This window comes from Heloderma suspectum, chromosome 2 (genome assembly GCF_057233095.1).
Source record: "Heloderma suspectum isolate Gila_16-S chromosome 2, 16-S_ref, whole genome shotgun sequence".
NCBI classification, from domain to species: domain Eukaryota; kingdom Metazoa; phylum Chordata; class Lepidosauria; order Squamata; family Helodermatidae; genus Heloderma; species Heloderma suspectum.
This window is the reverse complement of record NC_139459.1, coordinates 6,574,297-6,602,197: the sequence shown is the minus strand read 5'-3', so window position 1 is coordinate 6,602,197 and position 27,901 is coordinate 6,574,297. Positions and strand designations below refer to the sequence as shown.

At 44.8% G+C, this 27,901-nt stretch overlaps 1 protein-coding gene across 4 annotated transcripts in view; it reads left to right on the top strand.

Annotated features, from left to right (window-relative positions):
- The window catches only part of CELF4 (CUGBP Elav-like family member 4), a 1,119,657-nt gene that overhangs the window by 546,753 nt on the left and 545,003 nt on the right, over positions 1–27,901 (top strand). The window lies entirely within an intron of this gene.

Below are 27,901 nucleotides of genomic sequence, written 5' to 3'. Positions count from 1 at the left end.
AAATGCCGGGGAAGGGCCAGCATTTCAATTTCCCTCTGACATGTCCTCAGTGATTTCCTGCTCTCGGTGGTCAGTGGTAGATTCAATTTGAAAGGTCACTTGGCAAGGGGAGGCCAAGCTGGGGCTTGGACCCAGAGTGTTGGAACAAGGTGTTTAATTACACACACATTTACTGTGCTGTGTCAAAGGGAGGTGAAGAGCCCAGCTGGTAGAAAGGTCAAGCTTGGCATGGCTTTCCCTAAATTGCAAAATGGACAAAAAGGAAGGGAGACCCTGACCTTGTGTAATGAATAAAGGGCTAGGGCTCAGCATACACTTTGGTGCTTTATTAGTCTTGGCTTAAGTGTTTCACCTTCTCTCCAGAGAGCGTGGGGGTGGGGGGAGGAAAAGAAAAGAAAGCAAACATACTTCTTTAATAGATGCAGTAGCCTGCCTTCTGGCTGCGTTGAACAGGTTGCATTTATTTATTTATTTATTTATTTATTTACATTATTTATATACCGATCCACATCAAAGATTTTGGAGTGGTGAACAACAAGATAAAAGAATAAAACCCCATTATTAAAACAATTAAAACATTTTAAAAGAACAGACTCTGAACTTAATAAACTGCAGCTGGTCACTCAGGGAAGGCCTCTTGAAATAACAATGTCTTCTGGAGGCATCAAAAGCATCACAAGGTTGGCGCCTGCCTGACCTCCAAAGGCAGGGAGTTCCGCAAGAAGAAGGCCACCATGCTGAAGGCCCTTTTCCTGGTGGACTCTAACCAGGCCATAGGTCCATGTGGAACCACCAGGGGCAAGCCCTCCGATGACCTCAGTGACCAGGCAGGTTGGTGAAGAAGAAGGAGGTCTTTTAGGTATCCTGGTCCCAAGTTGTTTAGGGCTATGTACACTTAGGGATGTACGAAAGTCACTTACCTTTTCGAAGGGTGACATTCGCGGTGGGGGGGAGGCGCTCTGTCCCTCCCCCCAAAATTCTCTCCGGCCAGCTCTGCTCCATAGAGATTCCACAGAGCCGCCGGCCGGGGCCGCCCTCAACTGGACATCCGGCCATTGGGCAGCCTGCACAGGGATGCAAATGGCGGCGGCCGTAGCCACCGCCATTTGCGTCCTTGTATTTTGCCGTGATAGGCTACGTAAATATTTACGTAGCCTATCACGGCCAAAAAAAATGGGAACGCAAATGGCAGCCGCCGTAGCCACCGCCATTTGTGTTCGCGGTTGCTGTTGTTTTTTTGCCGTGATAGACTACGTAAATACTTACGCAGCCTATCACAGCTTCCGCAGGGACGCAAATGGCATCCCTACGTTAGCCGTGATAGGCTACGTAAGTATTTACGTAGCCTATCATGGCTATAATGAAGAAGTGAATGGCGGCCGCGGACATGGCCACCATTCGCAAAGCAGCGCAAACGGCAGCAGGTAGGTGTCCCGTTTCGTGCGCCTTTCGTGGGGTGGGGGGGCTTCGTTCCACCATGGATTTTGGGGGGCCAAATGTACTGGCATTCAGCCTCACCGAGATCCATGGCAGAATTCTCTGACATCCCTATGTACACTAGTACAAATACCTTAAACCTGGCCCAGTAGTGAATAGGCAGCCAGTGCAGTTCCCCCAGCAAAGGAATTACATGCTGAAAAGGGGCAGCTCCCCACAAGAGCCAAGCTGCTGCATTCTGCACTAACTCCAGCTTCCAGACCAGCCTCAAGGGCAGCCCCACATAGATCGTGTTGCAGTAATCCAGTCTTGAGGTTGCTAATGCCTGTACTACCATGGCCAAGCTATCCCTGACCAGGAGAGGCCATATTAGGGATGTCAGAGAAATCCACTGCGGATTCAAATGAGGCTGGATGCTTTGGAATCCGGCCTCAGGAATCTGCAGTGGATCGGGACCACTTCCCTCTACTCCAGGAGGACTGGAGGCAGAACGGCACTCAGCTGCTTCTTCAAGCCAGAGCCGTTCGCCTCCTTCCTGTACCTGCCGATTGCCTTTAAAAAAAAAGTCTTTAAAAAAAAATGTTGGGAAGATGTGCCCGTAGACTTATACACAAATAGAGTCATGAATCTTGCATATAAGTCTATGTATCCATAGGCTTATACGCAAGATTCACAGCTCTATTTTGCATATGTCTAAGGGCACATCCTGCTGATCGCATGTGCCTATAGACTTTTACACAACTTCTTGCTGATCGCATGTGCCCATAAACTTATACGCAAAATAGAGTGGTGAATCTTGCGTATAAGCCTATGGACACAGAGACTTATATGCAAGATTCATGACTCTGTTTAATGTTTGTGAACCACCCAGAGAGCGTCAGCTATTGGGCGGTATATAAATAAAATGAATGGATGAATGAATGAATGAATAAATATGGATGCATCCTCCCAATCACCATTTAAAACAAAAAAAGACTTCTTTTTAAAGGCAATCAGCGGGGACAGGGAGGAGGCAAATGGCTGTGGCTGGCAGGAGGGAAGGTAGGTGCCCCCAAGCCAGTTCCCCCCCCCCCGCCTGGAATCTGAGCGGAGCGGAACTGCTCTGGAGGATTCTGGGGGGGGCAGGAACAGATCACCTCCCCCGCCCACGGATTCCCCATCAGAACAGACGGTGGGGAAACCGTACACCCCTAGGCCATAGCTGGTGAGCCAGCCGAAGCTAGTAAAAGGCATATGTAGCTAGTATGGGACTAGGGATGGTTGAACACGTGATTTTCATGATCACCTGGATTCTCTGAACACCACACAGAAGCTCGGCTCAGCTTGACTCGATTCCCATGTTTGATGTGCTCTTTTTTCATTACATTCAAATGGAGAAAGTGTGCACTTTCAGTGGGAAAAATGTGGATTTATTTTTTAAAAAGAGCACATTTCCCCCATAGAGTAAAGCATGAAAATGCACATTTTTGCAAACATGAATCCTTTTTAAAGTTCTCTTAAAAAAAGAAAAAAGAAATGCACTTCTCTTTTTTTTTAACTGAACACAAGTCCAGGAATTTGCAAACATTTTTGGAGAATATGTTGTCCTGCTCGCATTCACATTTAGGGTTACAAATGGGACATGTCTGCATGGTTTGTGAACGTAAACAATGTACATCCCTATATGGGAATTGCCGCGCTGGGTTTGTTTGGCTGGCATGATGAGTTGCCATGGGAATTGGGTTTTACATTGCTTAGCATGTGCTGAATTTTAACATTTCATATAGGCACAAATCCAGGGCAAATATCCTCATATTGAAGATATCCAGACCATCTCCAGACCAAGGTGACCAATGCATGTGTATATAGCTTCTTCATGCAAGGGGAGATCCGGAATGGTCTATGAACCCTCTCTTTCAGAGGTGCTCTACACACATACATTGGTATGCATGTAGGGACCCTTCTCATGCATGGACAGGAAGAGGTAAAGCTGGTGCACGCATTAGCAGTAGAGGGGCATGGCTGGTGCATGCAACCCTGAACAGGCAGAAGATGTATGGAGTGAGGGATTATGTACATCAAGGACCCTTTGTGCCTGTGTATGTATGAACATGACCAAACGATGGTGTTCCACATAGGCTCTGGAGAATACTTGCAAGTCAAGGCTGGCCACCTTACCTGCAGCAATACCATCAAAAATTCCGCTAGGAATGAATGGAACCCATTCCTCTATATCGAAGAAAGTAAAGGGGAATATATATAGGGATATCATTGGGGAAGGGGCTAAAAGTACTCCCTGCTGCCAAGAACCCCAGCCATTGAGAAACAGGCTTCTCCTGCATGGTTTCAGCCTGTCTTCTGTGCCTCAGCCTTGCTAGAGTGAGATTGGTGAGAACAGGAGAGAAAAGAACAGAACAGAATAAATATATAATATAATATTCCCCATCTCTGATGCTGTGCAGGGTCTGTGTGAAGTGTTCTCCCTTCTACCCACCACCCACATGAATTATTTATGAATAATAAAATCTATGGTGTCTGTCTGTCTATCTGTCTGTCTATCTGTCTGTCTGTCTGTCTGTCTTTCATTTTGTAAATAGATGCCTGTCATTATAATGGGGCTGTGTGGTGTGAATACTTTTATATTACAGCCAAATTTTCATATCACCACAATAGATTGGGGCTGGGAAAACTTGAGTTCAAATCCCTATTTAGTCATGAAGCTCACTGGCTGACCTTGGTTGGGCCAGTTGCTGTCTTTCAGGTGAATGTACCTCAGCAGGGTAAGGATGATGTATGAAGAACATGAAGGAAGAGGGGGATAAAAAAAAATACATACACAGTTACAGTATTATTGAATATAGAGACTTTCTTCTCTCTTTCAAAAAAATACTTTGAGAGGCCACGCAATGATATTTGGAGCAAAAACATGGGGGCATCTTTATTCATTCAAGAACGTTTGATCTTGTGCAATTCTGTTTAGGCCTCTATGCAGGAATGGACAGGCACCCCACCCCCATCCAGGTTCTCCGGGCACCCACCAGGCCCCTGCCTCCACTTGCATGCCCTAAGACCTGCACCTAACCCCCCACCCTGTGCTTGCTGAGCCACCTGAACTCATCAGAGACCCGTTGTTGAGTGCCATAACCACCACTTTGTGTGTGTGTGGGGGGGGGGAATGGTGATCCAGATATGCACATATCTAGCTGTATGCAAAATGGCACTGTGAATAGCCCGTATACCGAAGATTACAGGTGTAAATGAGCCATGTATGCTTGTAATCTTGTGTTGTAGGAGCTATTCGCAACATCTTTTTGCATACATCTAGATGTGTGCATATCACAATCCCAATTTTTTGCAAAACAGCGATCATGGCACTTGACAACGGCTCTCTGGTGAGTGCTGGCAGCTTGGCGAGCATGGGGGGGTGAGCAGGGGCAAGGGCTCAGCGAACATGGCTCGGGGGCATGGGTGGGGGAGGTCCGCTGGACTCCCGAACTGAAACAGGTGCCTGTGCCATCCCTACCTCTATGGAGATGCCAAATTTTGCTGTGGAACTGAGGTTCAGTGCCCTTGCCCTAGAAGATCAGGATCCTAAATGGTGTGGAGGGCCATGTGAATAGAGCAGGCTCCCTGCAGCAGATGCTCACCCTCTCACTCATGGAGGGTGATAGATATGGTGACACATGGGACTGAGTTAGATTAGAACTATGGATATATGAGAATGTTGTTTTTGCTCACAAGTTTACCCTGCAGACTGAATCAGCCCCACTTTAGTCCATGGAGGAAAGTTGCTGAAATCTGGAAATGTGCACAAATTTCATGTTCAATTGCTGCTTGGTGTGCACAATTTTCCAGTTCACACAGAGTGAGCAGTGGTTGCAAATACAAACAGGAATTGGGCACGAGATGAGAGGCGAGATGATGTTTGGAAAATCCTGGCAATCTCGAACTCTGCTCACTCACCGATCCCTCTTCAGAACTGCCAAACAGGGCTTACGGAACATCTCCAGTCCTGCCGTCTCTGTGAACAGAGAAATGGCCGCAGCCTGCCTTCCATGTGAACCGGCATGCTCTGTGCTGATGATTGGCCCACTATTATGAGCAATGTTTGATGTAACAATATCCCCATATCTGTACTCATCTAGTAATCCAGGTCTCTTGGATTATCATATGTGTGGGTATCACATTTCAGCTTTAGATCTGTGATGGAAATACCCTTTCAAATGCGTTAGAGTTAGGGATGTATGGATTGTGTAAAATCTGTTCTGTCTGTGTTTTGTGGATTGTCAGGTACCTTTCCTTCCATCATCCACCCATCCATGGATTCCCCCCAAAAAAAAAAATCTGTGCAAATGCACCTCTGCACAAATTTGCACATGCAGAAATTTGCAAATTCCCTCAAAATGCACATTTTCACATTTTAGCCTATGGGGAAAATGTGTATTTTTGGCTGGGTGGGTTGTGTTTTTTCATGTGTGTGTGTGTGTGTGTGTGTGTGTATGTGTGTGTGTGTGTGTGTGTATATATATATATATATGTGTGTAATGAACATGAAAAAAAATATTTTATGAAAAAATGTATATGGTGAAATTTGCACAACATTTGGGAAAGTAAAGTTAGAAAAACAGTCCACAAATCCACGGAATCTGCCAAACAGGGGAAAGTCGGTCTGCTGTACAATTCATGGGTTGGATTCATGAAAATCTGAACTGATTTTATTCCGCTGTGGATTTCTCCAACATCACTAGTTAGGGTTCTTTCCCCAAGAGGCACAAAGCTAAAATTTGGCACAAACATGAAGTCCAAGAGACCAAGCTATTGATCTGTAGGCCACTCAGTCAGATTGCAAGCCCCACACACTTTTATCTCTATGACAGTATTGGCAAATAATATATCATCAGTCATCAGTAGCCTTTGGCAAGTCACTTAGCTTCACAATGAGCCTTTGTTCTTGAAAGTGAGGGTGTGGTAGCTGGTTTCTATCACCATAAACAAGCTTGCATGATGCAATTGCATTATTTAAAAAAATCTGAAGTGTCTAAATACGCAATGTCCTCCATTGACAGATATGCATCCAGGGAGACAGAGACAGAAATGGTAATGCAATTTCTGTTCTGCACATTTTCAGTGGTTGCCTCAGGATGTGGTCCTTTGTACAAAGAACAAAGATGTTGAGAGATCACAGTTTCCCCATCTTATTTATAAAGCAGATTCTGAAGAGTTTTATTTTTAATGTATCAAAGAATATAGACACACTCACTCCAATATTCACTTGATATCCAGACTCTGAGGTAAATTTGAAATGGTGGGTTCCAACCCACCCCAGCTGAAAGCTCCTGTAATTACCTCACATTTTGTGGAGATGTAAGGGACTCTTATTTTGGTTTGTGTGTGTGTGGAGAGAGGAGATGAAGCAGACTCTAAATTGGTTTTGCTTCCTGTTTCCCGTAGTGGCTACAGGATTAGTCCACTGTGTCTCTTTGCCCTTCCATTTCCTTGAAGACTTGGGAAGCCTCCATTTCCCCCGCAGTCGGTTCCTCATTAAAATGAATCAAACAGGCCAGATTGTAGCAGGCATTTGGAGGGAAAAATGGGGGGGGGGGATGACTCTACTATCTGTCAAGAATTTTAAATTTAGAATTAACATTGAGCCCTCCTTTAAGACAAAAACCTTGACCTTAAGTTGGATTGTGATTGGCACGCACTTCCCATCCCCTGACTCGATTAACATTTAAATGCCATTTGTGTGAATATGAGTGGTGCCTTTGGAACAAACAAATTACTGATGTCTTCCTGTAGGAATAGAACATCACAAGCGCCTTTTCATTTAATACCTAATTGAAAATCCTTTCCTTATTCCTTGGAGGTCAAGCGGGCGAGGTGGAGTTAAGAAGGCGAACTCATCTTGGGACTCTTTCATCCCATCGGATGAACCTCTACACTCCCTGATCCACCCTCGAGCTGGTTTTCTCTGAGGTTGGATTGATGTATTCAGGAAAGCATGTGGCGATTTTATTCCATCACTTTTGAGCAGTGAAGACTTGACTTGAGGGGAAACCCGGTAAAAAATGAGAGATCATCCCGATGTGGTAAACAACACCATTCCTCCTTGAAAGTGAGATAATAGAACGTATCTGACAGCCAAGAGTTTAGCACTGTTGCTAACAGATGGGAGTTGTTAATAACATCGACATTCATGATATGGCAGGGAAGGTGGGTGAGAATTTTGTTCGAGTTTGGTTGATAAGAATTTACCCACATTCATACAGTTCTCCATATTTGGGACAGAAAGAACTTGAGGTTTTAAAAAAAAAAAAAATGAGCGCGGGAGAAACTGAACCAGTCATCAGAACAAATACCAGCTAGAATCATATGACCTAATCACAAAAAAATTAAACAACCTTCCAAGGGAGGGGTGGGGAGCCTACAGCCCTCCAGATGTTGTTGGACTACAACTCCCATCATCTCTGATCATTGGCCATGCCACTGGCCATCATGGGATGAAGTGATGAATGTGCTCCATCTATGAGACAGAAACATGGGATCTTTGTGCCAGCCAAGACCCACCCTCCAGCCATGCCCAAGTACATAGTAATACACTCCATACCTGTGCGTCCCTGAAGAATCAGAGCAGGGATGTGTGAAAGCTCGCCAAAGTTCTCTGAATTCTCTGTCTGGAAGCTCATTCCAACTTATCTGTATCGGACCGTGAACACTGGCTTGCTTTGATTTTTTGTTTTCTGCATTAAAATCCTTGCACAGGGATGGCGTGGGAGTCCGAAAAGGGGGTGGAGTCCAATGGACTCCCCCCCTCCAGCCTCCCGGAACCCACTCACTGAGCCCTGGGGCGCTGATGGACCCAGCCACCGAGCGCCCCAGAGCTCAGTGAGTGGCTGGGAGTGCCACAGCACCCCAGCACTCTCGCCCTGGCCTCCTCAGGGGGCTGGCTGCACCAAGGACTCATCAGTCAAGCCCTCATGCACATAAGCACAAGGGCTTGACTGCTGGCATGGAGAAGAGGGGCAGCTCGCATGGCTTTGCATGTGGGTGGGGTGAGCAGGGAGGCTCGCCAAGTGGGTCCAGGCCATCTGAGCTGGGGGTCAGCTCATTGAGCTCCCCACACCCCGAATGGAGATGGGTCGGTCCCTAGTGTGGGCAACATGCCTTAATATTCTTCCACACTTTTCCAAATTGATGTGCATCAGCTGTGCACATCTTTGATATGTACAGCAGATTTGTGTACTTTTCTCACAACTATGCATTTCTCATGCTCATTTTTCAAATGTACGCATGGTGTCAGATTTGGTGGTCCTCAAATCACAGCGCAAGCTCGGAAATGTGTAGACTTTGACCTCAGACTGTGTACAGTCTGCAAGGTGCAAACTTGGTAAATCCTGAGTAAAAATGAACTGAAATTCAGTTCATGAACTGAGAACTTCAGCTATTGGGTGGTATAGAAATGAAATGAAATGAATGAATGAATGAATGAATGAATGAATGAAGGGAGGGAGGAAGGAATAAATAATTTCTCAAACATCCTTGCATCAGAGCTGATTTGCATCTCAGCCTCAATCCTAAACCCACCACTCCAGAAAGGAATTCCATTATAGCCCATCAGAAATTCTCTCTGTACCTGGCTATCTACCCTCTTCCTAGTGATACGCAAGCAGTGATGTGGCAGCCTTTCTCTCTGCAAGGTGTCTCATGAGTAGGGATTTTTGAAAAGTCCACAAATTGATTCAAATGACTTCAGATTTCTATGAATCTGACCTGCTGACTGTGCAGTGGAATGGCTTTTTCCAGGTCAATGCAAATTCTGTGGACATGCAGACTGTTTTTTTGTTTGTTTGTGTGCTTGTTTTGTTTTTGGTGGGATTCACACAGATGTGTACTCAGGCAAGTGTGCACTAGTGCGGATGCGCAATTGTGCTAATGTGCAAACAAATGAAATTCTCGTACAAATAATCTGATTCCATCAAGGAGCAGACGATAGAATAAAAGATACATGACAAACCGCAGAACTCAGATGGAATGAATTTAATACAATCCGAACATCCGTAGCCACAATGTAAGAACATAAGAATACTCACGCAAGAGCCATGACTTTGCATTAGAGTTCCCCACAATGTCCTACAGTCCTGCACTGTATACATACCCTCAAAGTTCTCCAGCATCTCACATAAATCACTGACACAAAAGGAAGTTAACTGGGATAGGGGGATTCATTTCTTTTTCTTTAGCCAATGGAACTCCCACTGAGGCCATCAGCCTGCCAAACTCCTTCATTATAACTAAGCATTGACCTGTTCCCATGAGGAAACTGTCAAGACAGTGCACAGTGTTGAAAGAGCCTCAGCATTGACTCCAGGATTGACAAACCATTCAAATGTACAGGGCCAGCCCAGGACATTTTGCAGATTGAGGCAAAGGGCAAGATGGCGCCTCCTCCCATTCCATGTAAGAACGTGAACTGGATGGGCAGTTGAATCTCTCTTTGACAGTGGCAATGGGACAGCATCCTCCACCACACCTGAGGGCAACAGGTTAGCTCAGGGAGTGCAGGGCAGGCCGCATGGCCCACAGGTCTCTCCTCCAACACATTGCTGCCATCTCCCAACATCTACCACCTGAAGTGACTGCCTCATACTGCCTAGTGATGGGGCCAGCCCTGTGCATTTGTCACAAAAAAAGAAAAGTCCCACTTCTTGACTTCCTGCCTGTTCTGAGGTTGTTAAAGTGTGAGAATATTTGTGCCAGAAAAAGAAGAAAGAAACCCTAATTTCTGAACTGACTCAAAAACAGACCTGCTCTCTCATTCAGGTCCAGGTTTTACTAGTGAGCCCACGTTCCTTTCCTCACTCAGAGTGCTCTGATGGCTTGTGCGCCTGGCAGAGGCGAGGATGGGAACAAGCTTCACTGGCCAGCTCATTTTTCCTGCCAGGACTAATTGTGCAAACGGGGAGAAATTTGTAAGTTGCACGGCACGATTGTGAGAGTGGCAGAATTTGCTGCTGGGTTGGATAAATAAATATGCATATGCAAATTTCTTTTTTCTCTTCTTTTACAGCAGAATAGACACTGGCTCCTTGAAGCAGGGCCAATTTGAAATTGCAAATTTGCTCAATACACACAGGGACCTTTGCCCACTAGGCCTCTGCTTCCCGGGTTTAGAACATATTGCTACGTTTATTCCAAATTCATATTCCTGTGAAGGCCTGTTTGGGAGACCAAACTATAATGCTTGTGTTTCTCTCAGATCAAAAGGATTTGTTAGAAAAAAGATTGGGATTTAGCCCCAAATGATCCATGTCTTCTTTCTCAGGCATACTACTCAAATTTAAGTGTCAGCAGAATAGTCATGGGTGAGAATTTTGTTTTGTTCATTTTTTTTTATCTCCTCCGCTCCCCCAAAAAAATCCTTACCCAAATCCACACATTTCTTCATAAATTTGACAGAAGGGACTGGAGATTTAATAGAAAATGAATGTGGGGTAAAGCGAAAGTGACATATTTTATTTGTTTGTTTGTTTATTACATTTCTATATTGCTCAATAGCCAAAGCCGATTTATCCATCTGGGCCCAGGGCTTGGAATGTTTTGCTCTTAAATGTCTGACTTTGAATCCCTTTGCATTCAACCATCTTTGTGGATCTGAATTAAGGTTGCCACCTCTCTCTCTCTCCCCCCCCCTCTCTTTTTCTGACAGATTCCTATTAAATTTGTACCTATTAAATTTGACCAGTGTGGGAGGTTGAGAATGTTGTCCAGTTCATTTTTATAAGAATTTGTAATTTTTAAAATGAATTTGATGGAAAGAACTTGATATTAAACACATACACACACACAATCAAATATGGGAGTACGCAAAACTGATGGATTGGTCCATCCCGAGAGAAGAGTGGCTTACCTCAATTTGTATTAATTTGTATAAACACTTCGAACTCCCCCCGACTCTGTTTTGGTAATTGTTGCAGACATCCTTACATTCCTCTGCTGTTACTCTCTCAGTGACTTTCTCCTTCTTTGCCCTCAGTCTCACTTGTCTACAGTGACTTTAATTCAGTTGACTGTGGAAGCCTATATGGCTCTATCAATGAGGTCATGATGCTACATTGTATGTGATGAGATCGCAAATGGACACAAGGACAATCACACTGGTGATTACTTCTGGGCCTATCAGCTAAGATCAAGTGAAAATCACACTGACCACCACAGCCAGTCAATTGGATTAAACAGTGACATGGGGAAATGAAGCAGGGAACCATGAAGGCAAAAAGGCAGAAGGAAAAAAGGCAGAAGAAAGAAGCAGGCAGGGGAACAAATTGTTCTTTCTTTCTTTCTTTCTTTCTTTCTTTCTTTCTTTGAAACATTCCTGCCTGGCTTTTCTGTCTGGCAACAGGCATCCAAGGTTGCAGAAAATAAGTGTCAAGGGATGTCAGAGAATTCCGCGATGGCTCTCGGTGAGGCCGAATGCCAGAAATCTGTCATGGAACGAAACCCCCGGCCCCCAACCCACGAAAGGCGCGCGAAAGGTGTGCGAAACGGAGCACTTACCTGCTTCTGTCCGCACTGCTTTGCGAATGGCGGCTGTCCTGCGGCCGCCATTCGCTTCCTCTTCATAACCATGATAGGCTACGTAAATACTTATGTAGCCTATCACGGCTAATGCAGAGACGCCATTTGCATCCCTGCGGAGGCTGTGATAGGCTACATAAGTATTTACCTGGCCTATCATGGCAGGGGGGGGAAAACCCAGCGTACACAAATGACGGCAGGTACCACCATTTGCGTACGCTGGGCTTTTGTTCCCCCTTCCATGATAGGCTGCGTAAATATTTATGTAGCCTATCACGGCTAAATACAGGGACGCAAATGGCAGCGGCTATGACAGCCACCATTTGCGTCCCTGCAGGGCTGCCCAGCAGCTGGATGTCTGACTGCTGGCAGCTGGAGGCAGCCGGCGGCTCCGCGGCTTGGCTGCAGAGCAGAGCCAGCCAGCCAGGATTCCAGTGGGGAGGACCGGGTCGCCTCCCCCCCATCAAGGATTCCAGGGGGAGGGATGGAGCGCCTCTCCCCCCCCAGAGGAAACAGAACAGAATGGAAGGTAAGTGTTCCGTCCATCCCTAGAAAAATGGCTCACAATATATAAATCCTCTTCCTGGTAGGGATGTACGGATTGTGTAAAATCCTCTCTGTCTGTGTTCCGCAGATTGTCAGGCACCTTTCGTTCCATCATCTGCCCACAGAAGGATGTGAATATTTTTTTCTAATAATTGCATAAATATTTACGTCAGTATTTATGTAAGTTAGGGATGTATGAAAGACTTACCTCCAGGTTCCGGGGGGTGTCTGCAGTGGGCGGGAGGTGATCCGTCCCTCCCCCTGGAATCCCCCCCGGCCAGCTCCGCTCTGCAGTGAATCCACAGAGCTGCTGGCCAGGCCCGTCCGCTGGTCACACTTCCGTCCGCTGCCAGGCTGTGGCCACAAATGGCATCCGGTGTAGGGGATGCCGTTTGCATCCCTGCTTTAGCCATGATAGGCTACGTAAAGATTTACGTAGCCTATCACGGCGAAGAGCAGGGATGCAAATGGCGTCCGCTACACCATTTGCATCCCTCCTTTAGCCGTGATAGGCTATGTAAACATTTACGTAGCCTATCACAAAAAGAGTAGCAAGTTAGCAACGCAAATGGCGTAGCGGATGCCATTTGCATCCCTGCTCTTTGCCGTGATAGGCTACATATTTACATAGCCTATCATGGCTAAAGCAGGTACGCAAATGGCATCCCCTACACCGCTATGCTGGATGCCATTTGCAGCCACAGAGCGGAGCAGCAGATGGCAGCATATGGACCGGACCAGCCGGCGGCAGGTAGGGTCCGTCCGGGGGGGATTTCGGGGGGCGGGGGGGTAGTCCTTTCCGCCACAGACTCCAGGGGGCCTCACTGGAGTCTGTGGCAGATTTCTCCACCATCCCTAATGTAGGTACTTACATATTTTACCTCAGTACGTAGCATTTAGCATGTTGTCCCCCATTCCATTCAACGTTTCCTCAGCAGAAACCTATGTGTTTTTGTATGGATTTATATGTGTAAATTTTGAGAAAGTAAAAAAAAAATCTGATAGCCCACGGACTCCGCTTGGCCTGAGGGGGGCACTCCACAGCAGATTCTGCAGGTCAGATTCTTAGAAATCCAAGCTTTTAATCCATCTCAAATTTCTCCAGCATCCCTACTTCCTGGCCCTTGGACTGGATGTTGCTGCTGCTTGAACTGCTGTTCTTCAAAAGTTACCTGGAAACCACAGGAGACCATACTCCCCACACACTATGTGCTCCACAGCAGCCATGGCCAGCTAGCACCAGATGTTTTGGTCCTTATGGGGTGTGGCATCTTTTCACCTGAGTAGCTGAACATTCCATTGTTGGTGGCTTTTGCTGGTGGCAGGGGTCCTAATGAAGGCTCTGGAGGGACAGTGATGGAAAATGTTTACTCCCCGAGCATGAGTGACCAAATAGCCTCAAAAGGATGTGAATATATCCTGATGTGTGTATGAAGGTGGGAGGGTTTGTTCAATTGCATTGGATAAGCTGCTTTCAAAGAGCATATTGAGATTAGAGCATATTCCACAGAACACCAATCAAATTTTGAAATTACATTATCACGGAACCTTAGACAAGGCCCGTGGCTTTCAGAAGTAATGTGAGCTGTGCCCTCACTTAACCTTTGCTGGCCAGTGTTACTTGGGATAAATGTGTGGCTGTTCAGAACAGTTCATGGGAACATTCTTTGCTCAGTGACAGAGTACATGCTTTGCATGCAGGACATCCCAGTTTCAATCCCTGGTGTCGCCCATTAAAAGGCTTCCATGTAGGAAGGTTGTCAGAGGATTCTGACGGAGGCCTGGAAGTAGGGATGGGTGAGAACTTTGTTTGGTTAATTTTTCAACTTATTAAAATTCACAATTTTCTTCATGAATGGGATGGAAAGTACTTGAGATTTAAAAAAATCTAATGGGAGAGAAAGTGAAATTTACAGATTCATCTATCTCTACCTTGAAGAGCAGTTGTTAGTTGATCATTACAGGCTAGGGCAGAGGCCAAATCCAGCCATCCAGGGGTCCCAATCTGGCCCTCTGCAGTTCTCCAGAAATCCACAACCCTTCCCTTGATCACACCCCCTTGGCCTCAACCACCAATCATGTTGTGGTTTCCCTGCTTTCATTCACTTTTTCATCCATTCTAAAAGATTTGAAATGCCTCTCATAAGTCTTAGTAAGGGCGTTAAGCGACAATAAGCTTTTATTATTATTATTTTGAGCATGATCCTTTAGCCCCACACCACGCCCAAGAGCTTCTCTGAAATGGAAAGAGGCTGAAAGAGTTTGATCACCCCTGGGCCAGATGGACTAATGGTCTGGTGCAATATCACACACACACACACACACACACACACTCACTTTAGAGGGAACACCAAATTGTTGTTGCCACTGCAATTTGAAAAGAAAAGAAAAGAGAAGAAGACAGCATTGTGAAAATCAGGCTCAAATCCTCTGCATCTGAATTTTTAAGTTATAATGAAAAAGCAAACTAGCAGTTTGAAAGAATAATGCACAAACAGATGGATGTTTTCTTTTTGTAGAATGGGTATGAGCAGTATAATTCAGATTTTTTTCCGCCCAAATAAAAATAATGAGAATCAGTGAGATTTGTCACATTTTGAAGCTCGTAATGAAAATTGTCAGAAAGTGATGTGCCGCTAACAATATTGCAAGATTTATCTGATGGATCTCTATTTTAGCTCCATCGTGATCTTACTGAACTGGAGCGAACTCTGGTTGTGCTGCCTCCTGACCACTGTCAAAGATTTTACTGTGCGTGTGCGTGTGCCTGTGTGCATTTTGTCTTGGACAAGATGGAACACCGAGCAGGTGGCCTGGTGGAAGGGGGAACGGTCCACACCATTTATCACACCATTCTGCTCCTTATCACATTATACTGCTATTTATCACACTCGCCCTATAAATCTCTGCACTCTTGTGTATGTCTTGCGTTTGGAACTCATTACATGCCATAATGGGGCATATCAAACTCAGGAGGAAAAGAAAAGGAAAAAACCTCTCACTTTCAGTCAGAGCCTTTGTTACTGGATATGCCTGCATAGTACATTTTGTACTTTAGAAAGGCAACCTGGAGAAAACCACTAGCAGAGAGAATGCAAGATTCATTTATATATTTAATTTGTTAGTTACAATATTTATATACTGCTCCATATCAAAGATTTTGGAAGTGGTGAACAACAAGATAAAATAATAAAACACCGTATTGAAACAATTACAGCATTTAAAAAGAAACAGATTGCTACATGCCTGAGCGATCTCTGCAAGGTGAGAGGGTGGGGAATCCTATTATGTTCCATTCCATATTCCAAGTTCGGAGTGTTGAAATTCTTTGTAGGGATCGGGGCCAGCACCTCTACAGATGAGCCCCAAGAAGACATAGGAACTGCTTCTGAGTCAGATGGGGAGGGGGAGGTGGAAGGGGTTGCCGAGGTGTCAAGGTTGCAGGAGCAGGGCCCCAGCGAGAGTATCAGTGACAGAGAGGGTGAAACCCAACTGCAGTCTAACCAGTGGGATGACAGCCTGGCAGCACCCTCTCCTGAAACCGTGGGAATGCAGGCTCCTAGCGAAGAGAAGGAGGGGGTAGGAAGAAGAAGCCCCAGAGTCAGACATCAGTTGAAAAGGGAGGAGCAAGGCAGGGTCATGAGGCCCTCCACCTTGAGGGTGGGACTTGGTACACCACTCTGTCTGAGAGGTGGGGTCCGTAGTTGGGATGCTGGAGAAATTCGAGATGGACTAAAATGAGCTCGGATTTCTAAGAATCTGACAACCTGCGGAATCCACTGTGGAGTGAGCCCCTCAGGCTGTGCGGAGTCCGTGTGTGTGTTTTACTTTCATGAAATTTACGCATATTTATTCACAGGAAAATACACACATTCTGCTGAGGAAAAGTGGAATGGAATTCCACTAAATACGCTAGATGTTATGTACGAAGATAAATTATGTAAATTGTTATGAAGCCTTTTACATAATTATTTGTGTATTTTTCTGCTTGAAATAATGATGATGATGATGATGATGATGATGATAATTTGCACCCATCTCTGAGCAGAGACAGATGTGCCTGACAATCCACGAAACACAGAGGTGATTTTACGTAGTCCGTACATCCCTAGTCCATAGTATCCAACAGCAGTCTAGTAGCAACTCTCATTCTTGGTACTTTAACCCAAGTAGTTATCAGAAGCCTACTGTATTATGCAAAGCCTACTCAGGAAGCTTATTATCAAGTGCTCCATAAGGACATTGCCTGTAGCCTGAAGCAAGGACTGTTGGTTTGTAGTTTGCATAATAAAAGTAATTGACAGAAAAGATGGCTTGACAGTTTGACTGCAATGGTAGCCAGAGGCTGGATGTCTGGAACTCTTTCCTCCCAAGGGCCAAATTCAATTTCTGAGAAGCACTCGGGAGCACATTCAGGTGGTGAGAAGGGCCAGAAACAAAGCCTTAGGAAAGCCATGTCAACCTTTTAGAATGAGGGGGAAATGTGCAAAATTCCCAGAAATCACCAAACAATTGGTGATTGGGGAAAGGCATGTGGCCCTCTGGGGAACTCCAGAAGGCCAGACCAGGACACAAGGTGCACCAGGTTTGGGTTGTGAGCTGAGGCTCTGCGCCTCTGGTCTAGATGCTTTCTTCTGCAGGGAATGAATGCACTTTCAGTCTGTTCTCAGAGCAGGAGCCTTCAAGGCACATCAGATACACAGAGCTCCCCAACTTGGAATAGCTGCCTGGTATCAATGGTATCTAAGGATGGCGCAGGTGCCCAATTCCATCTGGGAATCTGGCAGAACACCCCCGCCCGCTCACTCCCTGAGCCCTGTTCAACAAGCCCCCGCCACCACTCACCCCCTGCTTGTGCTTGGCGAGTTGCCCACACTCACCCCAGTGGCCTTGTCGAGTTCCGCAGTCACCATTTTTTGAAAAATGAAATGGTGCTCTCAAAAATGTGCATTGTTGCATATGTGCGGAAATTCGCATTTTTGCAAATGCGCATAGTCACACATATGCAAATATGCACATTTGTGGAAATGCACATTTTGCAATTGCCATTTTATTTTTCAAACGATGGCGACTGCAGAGGTCAATGAGGCTGCTGAGGTGAGTGTGGGCCACTCACTGAGTGCAGGCAGGTGGTGAGAAGGGGCAGGGGACCAGCACACGAGGGCAGGGGCTGGAGAAGTTCCTGGAGAACCTGGTGGGGCTGGGTTCACACATCCCTAATGGTATCCCTGCAGCTTCTGGAGCAGGGCTGTTGAGAAGCAACTCCCAGTTTAGCATTATAGCTAGGGTATGTGCAGAGTCATGAAAATGGAGCTGGAGATGGGTTCTGATGACTGATTGAGAGGCACAAGGCCAACAAGAAAGCATCTAGAGTTTTTAAGGCAGGAGGTGGGGTCCAAAAATCTAGGGCTGAGATTGGTGAACCAGTGTAGGGAGTGATCTAGTGGCAAGATGTTTCTGGATACAAGCCATCATGGCTATTTGAAGGCAGGGAGCTAGGGTGAGAGAGACCCAGCAGCAGCAAACTCCAAGCCAAAACTGCAGAATATTATACCAGGTCCAGCCTGCCAGTGCCCTATACGTAGAGATGGATGGGAACCCCCCCATCTGGATTCTCTGGTTGCCTGCCTAAACCCTGCCCCCACTCATGCACCCCCATTTATGCCTGTAGTGTTGCATACGTGGGTGATTCATGGCACCATTTTGCGTACAAGTAGATGTGTGCATATTCACAATCACCCTTTTTTTTTGGCAAAATGGCAATTGTGGCTCTGGAGGATGGGTACTGGGTGAGTGCGGATCATTCAGGAAACATGGGGGGGGTTGAGCAGGGGGGCTCAGTGGGCATGGCTCAGGGTGTGGGAAGAGGGGAGTCTGCTGGACTCCCGGGAGCCCACGCCATCCCTACCTATACTCCTTCTTGAAGGAAGTCTGGCTAGGAACAAAGCCCTGCAATTCATGGAAGTCCACAATACTTTCAGTGAAAGGAACTGACACCACTTGTGCATTCTTTTTAACATGTGGATTGGCTCTTGTGGCTGAGTTGCCAACAAGGGATCTGTGTGTGCATCTGGCCACAGAGGGATCCCTGCATCAGAACCAGAAATGTTCTATGGTGACCCAACACATGTCTAAGAAAAAGTGTATGATGATGGCATAAATGAAGAGCAATGCACTCCCCAATGTAAACTTCCAAAAATCTATAATGTGCACATACCACACAGAGACACACACAACCTTCTAGATGGACCCCATCAATACCAATGAAAATTGGTCAATTGATTCCGTCAACAGGCCACAACACTTCAGTTAGAGACACCTGTTTGGAACTCACCCAGTCTTGTCTCAATGACATCCAATGACAGACTGTCATGTTTGACTGCTGAGAGTAGAGCACTCCACTCCAGCTCCCGCTCCCTCCTCATCTAAATATGCCTGCTTTCCTTTTTCCACCCATTGGAGGTCATTAATTCATTCTTGATTCATTCCTTTCAGAAAAATAACATTGCCATAACCTCCATCTAATGTGTCTGCATTTCTGATGTCAATAATTCATGTTAACAGCATGAGAACATCAAGGTTTCATGGGATGGAGAAAAAACTGGGAGAATGGACTGGCATAGCAACAATGGTCAGAGGACTGACCACACTCATATAGGTAATGGGGTGAAAAGGCCCAGTGGGCAATAAGGATGAGTGAGGGATCTTAAGGCGAGTTTGCTTTGATTTAATCATTGCCTCAGCATCCCCTTGTATGACTTCAAAAAGCTTTAAATAAAAACCAAATAAAATGCATAATAAAATATGGACTCACAACAAAAATTCAAATGACTGTCCCAGCACAAGCCCATAAATAAAGATTCAGCTAGTGAGACATCTGCAAAATACATTTTCAAAAGGCTTTTAAACTGATTAAGGGAGTCTGCTTCATGTATATATTGATAGCATGTATTGGTGCTCCCCCCCCTGCCACCAAGACCAGCAAGCAATGCAAGGAGAAAGGAAGCAAAGGATAATGGAGAAAGTGAATCTGCAAGGGCTCCAAAGTGGAACTTGCGACAGGTTGAAGAGGCAGGTGATGGATGCTTAACTTTCCAGCCCCATCAATGCCACCTTTTCCCCAGATTAACAATTTGTATTGCAAAGAACGGGCTAATAGTAAAGCCATTTGGGAACAGAATTTCTCCAAACTGTTAACAAAACATGGAATCATAGGGTTGGAAGGGGTCTACAAGACCATTGAGTCCAACCCATTCAGTTGTTATTTTTTACTGACAACTACAGCTCCCATCATCCTTTGTTTCCTCCTTTCATGCAAACTTTAGCCAGAAGACCTCAGGGCCATGAGTTGCTTCAGTGATCACAGCAAAATGACAGTTCCCAGCATGTCTTTGGTGTCTCATGAGATTAATATGAGCCATTGAAGCAATGTCCATTTTGCTCCTGTGCTGCTGGCTACCTCAGGTACAATGGGTAGCACCCTGAGCTGCCCTCTCTAATTACATTTCAGGCTCTCACAGGCCTGTCTTATTGACCACAGCTGCATTTCTCACAAAGAAGTTTCTCAACAGCAATGTAAGGTGACGTTGCAAGTTAAGATGCATTTCAGCACAACTTGGTTCTGCAGAGGCATAAGTTGGAGGGTGCAGGGGCGGTGTGGAGCTTTTATGTTTTAGGCAGTAGTTGAGTGCTGTGAGCCAATTTTGTGGTTCGTCACCACCATCTGCCCGAAAGCAAGAAAGCAGCAGTCATTTCAGAACCTCGTGATCCCTTTCACCTTAGATATACCAATGAAAAGGTATTTTGTGGGGTGGGGAAGAGTAGATTTTAAGATGTGTAGGAAACTGAAAGTTATATCAAGTGAGTCTTAGAACAGACACGGCTCCTGGCTCCTTGGTCAGCTGCTCCCTCACCCTGCCTTGAGTCGGTTCTCCCTCTGGTGGTGTTCTAAATTAGCGTAGGCCAGACTCTGATCTGAGAACCAATTGGCTGCACTGAAGGGTTTATGGTGGTGGCGGGTCCTTGGAGCAGATGTCCTTCTGCTCCACTCCTGGGGGATAAAGAGGGGAGGCTAGCCTTGGCTTTGGCATTGCCAGTGCCCACTTCCATCCCATCTACTCATATTTCTCATTATACATCACTTTGCTACAAACAGAAGCTAGCCATTGGTTGACAGGGCTAGGATAGAATTTTACCTGCATCCATGATTGTCACAGTGTTGTGCCGTTTCACCTTCATCACACAGCTAAGCATATCTATGGTTACTTGTCTATTATTTTCACTGTTGACACTGGACTGGAGGCCAAATTCATAGCAGGGGTAAGAGGGGCTGGTTCCCCTGTTCCCCTCTGGGGGATTTGTGTAAGAAGGGGTGTTGGATCACTCCAGCCCCTTAGGGTTCCCCAGATGACCACACTCTCATTTCCCCAACCCAACCCCTTTCCCCAACAACCGAGCTTTGGTGGGTTCCCAGCTTTTGTGTGATTTTTCCCCCCATCCAAAAGGTTGAAATTAGCACCATGCCGAAAATTTCTCCCACATTTTTTTCTACCATTCCCATTCAATTTGACAGAAGATAAATTGCTTCTGAAAAGAAATTCAATGGTGAAGAAATTTCTGGGAAATTCTCATGGGTTGGGGTTGGGTTTCTGGGGCTTTACCTTACTTAGGAGGTGGCTGAGGAATGAGCACAAGTGTCCTGTCTTTCATTGTACAATGATCTCTTTGGCTGCCTGCAGCCTCCTCATCTCCCTGCACTTCTATGGAAGCCCACTAGGCATGGAAGGCATCATGCGGTAATTCCTCCCTTAGGACTTTTTTTCAGGTAAGGAAGTGCAGGCAGCCTGGGAGGCTAGCTGTGATTAGGTAAGCTCAAAAACACCACAAAAAATTACAAAACACCCTAAGGATGGGGCAGAACAATGCAAGCCCCTTTCACGGGGGAAGAAAACTTTCTGGAAACTGGAGGGTAGATTTTGGCAAAGCACTAACTCCACCTCATCCCTGGAACCTTACACAACACTGCCCCCCCCACACACACACACACCTGCACTGTGGTGGATGCAAAATGGGGGACAGCCTGCCAACTCAGTTGATGCTGTTGCAGCATGACACACACACCCCGCCAACCCATATGAAAACTGAAATAAGCTGTGCTCCAAGCCCTGCCAATGGGGAGCTCTGTCTGGGAGAAACTGTTGAGAATTTCTCCTTCCCCTGGAGAAATTTGGTGAAATTATCTCCCAAATTTCTCAGCCTGCAAATAAGGTAGAGAATTTTGAGAGGCCACCTGTGCGGAGCTCTAGTTGAAATGCCTCTCCTCCTAAAGCTTAGTTGCTGGCAGTAAGGGCTTTAAGCTAAAATACGCCATCTCAGTCACGCAAGATGTTTACCTTGAACATCTTAGGTGCACACCTGGACCATGTCATGTGTGAAGTAAGCCATAGTAAGTCTGATGCAGGCTTTCATTGAGTTTCATCCAAAGCAGACTTCCCCAAACTGGCATGCTCAAGATAGGTGGGATTACAACTCCCATCATCCCTAGCCAGGTTGGAGTTGTAATCCTATTCATCTGGAAGGTGCCAGGCTGGAGAAGTCTGTTTTAAAGACTTTGTGTATCACCCCAAACAGTGATTAGATGAGGTACTCTGGCTATGATGCTGTGTAGCATCACAAAGAGAGCCAGTGTGATGTAGTGGTCAGAGTGTTGGACTGGGAGCCGGGAGATCCAGGTTCTAGTCCCCACTCAGCCATGGAAGCTCACTGGGTGACTTTGGGCCAGCCACAGACTCTCAGCCCAACCTACCTCACAGGGTTGTTGTTGTGAGGATAAAATGGAGAGGAGGAGGATAATGTATGCTGCCTTGGGTTCCTTGAGGAGGAAAAAAGGTGGGATATAAATATAATAAATACATACTTACGTACGTACATATACATACATACATACATAAAACATGGCACCAGTGTACTGATACACCAGACCCAGGCAGTCGATTATGCACACAGAACTCCCCTGAACACAGTGGCTTCAGTATTATTTCCTGTGGGGAAAGAAACTCCACTTCTATGTGTCCAGCAGCCCACATATGAAAGAGATCCATCAGTAGAGTAGAACTGCATCTTTTTTATTGAAAATAGACCCATGGAGCTCCTTAATCTGTGCCTTCAATAACCATAAAATGGTGACACTCTTTGATGAGAGTTGAAGGATCCCCCACCCAATCTTTGGACCAGTTTCTCAAGCAACATTCTTCTCCCCCCCCCCCATCTCTTCACCCACCTCTCCAATTAGCCAATCCAGTTACAGAAAATCCAATAATGAAAAGGGATCTGGCTAAACTGAATTATAACATTTTTGTGGTGGTGGTTTTTTACAATCTTTATTTTATTTTTTTGTGGCATTTTGCTGCCTTCACCTAGAGTTTTTTGTCCTTAGCAGAATGCTTCCCATTAGTCAACAGATCTTAATAATCCAAAGACAGACAAAACAAAATACAAAGATATCCAAGTAATGCAGAGCTGCCCTTCAGGTATCTGCTGTAAAGTGATCAGGCTGCAATGCAGTGCTTACATCCCATCATTACTTCTCATTCACAAAGCAGGAGTGTGTGTGTGTGTGTGTGTATGAGAAAGCTGGTAAACATTTTTAACCAAAATTAATTGTTTTCTTCCCAAATAAAAACAAAAGAATTCTCCTTAAAAATTGCAAGCTATTACACTTCTATGGATGGAGCAGAGTGAAGTAGCAAAACCCTCAAGGAGGAAGACTTTATTTATTTACAACATTTCTATACTACTGGATCATAGAATAATAGATTCATGAATCATAGAATAGCAGGGTTGGAAGGGGCCTACAAGGCCATCGAGTCCAACCCCCTGCTCAATGCAGGAATCCAAGTCAGAGCATCCCTGACAGGTGGCTGTCCAGCCTCGTCTTGAATGCCTCCAGTGTGGGAGAGCCCACTACCCAGTGTGGGAGAGCCCACTGGGATTCTAGAGCAGTGAACAATAAAAGATACAAAATAGGATAAAAGAAGACAACACCATGTTAAAATAATCACTATTTTTAAAAACAGACAGACTTCTGATAAGAATGTGGCTGGTCACTAAAGGAAAGCTTCCTGAAATAAAGAAGTTTTCAGGAGGTGCTGGAAACAGCAGGATGTTGGTGCCTGCCTGACTTCCAAAGGCAGGGAGATCCATAGGAAAGGTGCTGCCACACTGAAGGCTTTTCTCCAGGTGGACTCTAATTCTCCATGTGGAACCTTACCACCAGGAGGCAGGAGCATGCCCTGTGATGACCTCAGTGACCAGGCAGGTTGGTAAAGAAGAAGGCGCTCTCTCAGGTATCCTGGTCCCAAGTTGTTTAGGGCTTTGTGTAGTAGTACTAATACTTTAACCCCGGCCCAGTAGTGAATAGGCAGCCAGTGCAGTTCCCTCAGCAAAGGAGTTACATGCTGAAAAGGGGCAGTTCCCGACAACAGCTGAACTGCTGCATTTTCCACTATCTCCAGCTATACCATATATATATATATATATATATATATATATATATATATACACACATACACATACACACACACACACACACACACACACAAATATATATATATATATATATATATATATATATATATATATATATGGGGGTGGCGACAGCCAACAGGAAGCTCTGGCGTGGGCTGGTCCATGAAGTCACGAAGAGTCGGAAGCGACTGAACGAATAAACAAATATATATATATATATATATATATATCCCCATTTAAGATATAATGTAATATATCCCCATGTAAAATCTGGACTGTGGACCCTGTATTTACTCACTCGTGGCAAAAGTTTGTGCCTTCTTTTATCACAGGCAGTCTGAACCTATTTGACCTCGAGTCTCTCGTGATCCTGAAACAACTCTCACTATCCATTCTCAATCCATACTTTTGACACCAATTGTTCTTTATTGATATGAAAATTATTATTTCTCATTTCAAGGGATTTGCTATTACCAAGATTAATTTGTCAAAGGCTTCTGCAGGAGGCTGCTGGGAGGGGAGTCAAAGGAGAGGGTGGGGACAGGCTGTGCTTAGTATTTCATGGTTAGAAAGTCGAGATGGACCATCTGTGAATGAAGGAGAGTCCAGATGAGATGTCTGAGGATGCTGCAGGTTGCGGATGAGCAATCATTCCTTGGGTGCATGATAGAGAGGATCCTCCATGACTCATACAGCTGCAGATAAATCATGCCACTCCCCCCTCTACCTTCCTCCCACCAGTCAAGCAGTCAGTGTTTTAAAGAAGACTTTGTCATATTTAATAGTGCTGTCAACCTTTGCAGGCTTTCTGGACCGTTAATAAGAAATTCCAAAATAATATGGTTCACCATTTTACATCTGGAAATAGGATTAACATTACCCCCAGTCCCCCACCCCAAAAAAGTCCAGCCTAGTAGGACATGCAGGGCCCAAACATGGGGGAGAAAATGGTTACACTTTACAGGGGTCTGGAGATATTGGAGCAGGAGCTCAGACTGCAGCCCCACTGTCAAAAGGAAAAAAATGAGGCTAAATTGCAGATTATGCTTTAGGGTGTATCTAGAGAAGTGTTCCCTATATCTATGCACTGATTGTTCATATCTTGTGTACTTTTCTGGAGCCAATAGCAGGAGTCAATGCCAATGGCATTAGAAACCACATCCTCAACAGAAAGGTGCTGACTTCCAACAGATGTCAGGATAGTTGAAATTGCCGATTACTATTATGGTGCACCTCTGTGAACGTTTGTCATCCATTGCAGGAAAGTGTTATCCATGTCTTCTGGCTGGCTGGGCAAATCTGTGGTATGTTGCCACAATGATATCACTCTTGTTTTTCACTCCTTCTATTCTTACCCAGATGCTTTAATCAGGGATCCCATTCTCAGAATCATGCATTCTTGTACATATGTAGACATTCTTTTCAAATAATGCTACTCCCTCTCACTTTCTGTTTGGTCTATTCCTTTTGAACAAGCAATACCTATCAGTTCCTATATTCCATTAAAAATTCCATTCCTATCAGATCATACTTACCTCAGTGATACTCATCAAGCTGTACTTACCTCAGTGATATCTGTCAACATTTTCTTGAAATTGTATTAGGATTTTGAGTTCATCCTGTTTGTTTGGCATGTGCAATGACTTGGTATAGAGTAGGGGTATGCGCTGATCCCCAGACTTGCCTCAGAACCTAATTCAGTGCTTCAGAAAATGATTCAGAAATGATTCAGAGGCCATACCGAACCTGAGTTGAGATTCAGAAACCTGAGGGCCTCATTGTCTATCATGGGAAATAAACAAAAATGAAAAAAAAAAATCTATAACTTTTTTCTCTTTGTCAGAACTGGATGATATTTGCAGATGTAGTAGCCCCTTAGGATGGGATTATATCTGCCAAATGTCAGAAACATAGGTGCAGGGGATTTTGTGTTACATGCCTTTATATTTTAACTTTTTAAGGGATCTTCTGAGATAGATATAGATGGATGGATGGATGGATGGATGGATGATAGATATGCAGAACTGGATGGAAATTGCAGAGATAGTTGCTCCTTCTGAAGGGATCAAGACTGCCAAATTTCAGAATGATAGCTGCAGGCAGCTTTGTCTAGGACCATCCTTTGCATTTTGAAGGTATCCAAAAGAGGCTGCTCTTTTTTCCCTATGTTCCTTGTGGACCATTATCCCCAAAAATGGTGATCTAGAGGTGGCCTTAAATCATGCAAGTTTTCAGAAGGACAGGTGAAGTGGTTTATGTGGAAGGGGAGTCTTCAAATTTTCTTCCCCTTCTCCCCAACCCCACTTTGAGGGGCAATTAGTTTGTATGAAAATAGCATACGCCATTTCCCTCTTCCCCTTGGTTGTTGGGGCAGTGTGTATAAAAATGTCACATATCTTCCCCAGACAACAAATATGCAATGTTTTTGAAGAATAGGTACCTCTTTTTTTTTCATTTTTACTCTAGATATTATTATTATTATTATTATTATTATTATTATTATTATTTCAATTTATAACCCACCTATATACAAATACTCTAGGCAGCATACAAAGTTAAAACAATTTAACAAAAAAAATCCAAGAATAAAAAACACAGGACACAGCATAAAACACAGCATAAAACCAGCATATAACAGTCAACAAAGAGGTACAAGAGGTACAAAAAGGGGAGTCTTTAATTCCTGCTTTAAAACCTTCAAAGACGTCAGCAGAGTAGATATAAAGAGGCACAACCCAGATCTTAAAATCCCCCTACTCTGGAAGCTAGGGGCCTGATCCATTTTGGGCACCCTACACCAACTCTAGAGTAAACATGAACAAAAGAAAAGATGTAGCTGGTAGATAGGGATTTAAATTAATGCCTACTTTGGCACTACATGGCAACTTCTCACATGATAAGATGGATTGTGTACTGCACTACTTTGGTCTGTAGATGAAGAAATGCATCACCGAATCCTCCATTGTGGGTGTGGTTGTGGGTGTGTGGGGCGGGGGGGGGGAGAACTACACACATCAAAATATAGAGGAAAAAAGGCGGGGTATAAATGCAATAAATAAATAAATAAATAGCATGTTGAGAAAGCTCAGCTGGGACGCTTCTCACTGATACCTATAGTTTCGGTATGTAGGCAGTTTTATTAATTAAAAAATATCAGGGAGCATTTAGATGTGATTTCTGCAGCCTGAAGTGGTACAGGTCAGGGACAGTTTGGGCCATGTGGTGACCTGTTTGTCTAGACAGTCTCTCCAGTGAATTTGCGTATGGTAGAGTATGCTCCATCCTTTGAAGAATAACCATGATATAACAGATGACGTGCCTTTGATGCCCTTGATTCTGCGGATCCATTTTCAGAAACAAAGTCCTGAAAGATATTTGCAATCCAAGGCTGGCTGGCTTTTTCTTCCTTTTGATCTGTGTGTGTGTTTTCTTTTCACCCTACACACTCACTAAGCCATTGCAGGAGGAAGTTGTTGTTGTTGCTGTTGTTGTTGTTGTTACTACGACTGTTACTATTTTAATGAAAGCAGCCTCTTTTTTGGACCAGGTGTTCCAAATGCAAACCCACAGCTGGCTGGAATTTTTTTTTCTTTTCATCTGTCCTTGTACGAATTTCTCTATTTCATCTTTCTCATTTGCTTCAACCCTTTGAGCCAGTTGATTTGTCCTCTTGTGGAAAGAAAATAAAAGAATAAGAGTTGTAAAGGTCACTTGGAGATATGCCTTCTGCTGCTTCTAAGGGTCAGAAGCATATAGCTGATTGATCTGCATATACAAGAGTCCCCTGGCGTTCGCCTCTATTTTTAATTAATAAAGGTGTTGAATTGGTTAATTACTT